The 717-nt window shown below is 30.5% G+C and overlaps 1 protein-coding gene across 1 annotated transcript in view; it reads left to right on the forward strand.

Annotated features, from left to right (window-relative positions):
* Positions 1-717, forward strand: part of LOC106876747 (uncharacterized protein CG43867) — a 115,098-nt gene that overhangs the window by 108,490 nt on the left and 5,891 nt on the right. The gene's annotated exons all lie outside the window — the stretch shown is intronic.

A 717-nucleotide genomic window follows, 5' to 3' on the forward strand; every position in this document is an offset into this window, starting at 1 on the left:
ATATATATATATATATATATATATAGAGTTATATGTACGTATGTATATGCATGCATGTATGGATGTATGGATGTATGGATGTATGCATATTATTAATAATCAGAAGTTTAAGAGTAACCTGAAGACCAAGAGTTTCATGTGATGATGCTTTAAATACCAACGCATGAAACATTTGGCCCTCGAGTCACTCTGACTTTTGCTGATTATGAATAAAATATATATACTCATGCTTTGAGTTCTATTTTTCCTGCTTGCATCACACACACATACACTCACAAATTTCCCACACACACACACACACATATAAAATGGTAAATTTGTGAGTGTATGTGTGTGATGATGATATCATCATCACAATTAATATTGTTGTTGTTTCACTTCTACTTATCATCACCATCATCATCATCATCATCATCATCATCATCATCATCATCATCAACATCGTTATTATTTATCAATAGAGTAGCTAAGTCTTTAAAGTGCTAAACAACTAATCTAATTATCTGCCTTTCAAACTCTGCTATTGCAACAAGTATATTGTACCTCCAGCTAAAGTATGCATAAATCAATGATATACAAAATATATGTATTTTCGTAGTCACTCCAGGTATTTATCAAATGGTATCCATGTGTATTATGTGAAGATATGCATCTATCTATCTATCTATCTATCTATCTGTCTATCTATCTATCTATCTATCTATCTATTTACATATA

This window comes from Octopus bimaculoides, chromosome 6, assembly GCF_001194135.2.
Source record: "Octopus bimaculoides isolate UCB-OBI-ISO-001 chromosome 6, ASM119413v2, whole genome shotgun sequence".
Classification (NCBI taxonomy): domain Eukaryota; kingdom Metazoa; phylum Mollusca; class Cephalopoda; order Octopoda; family Octopodidae; genus Octopus; species Octopus bimaculoides.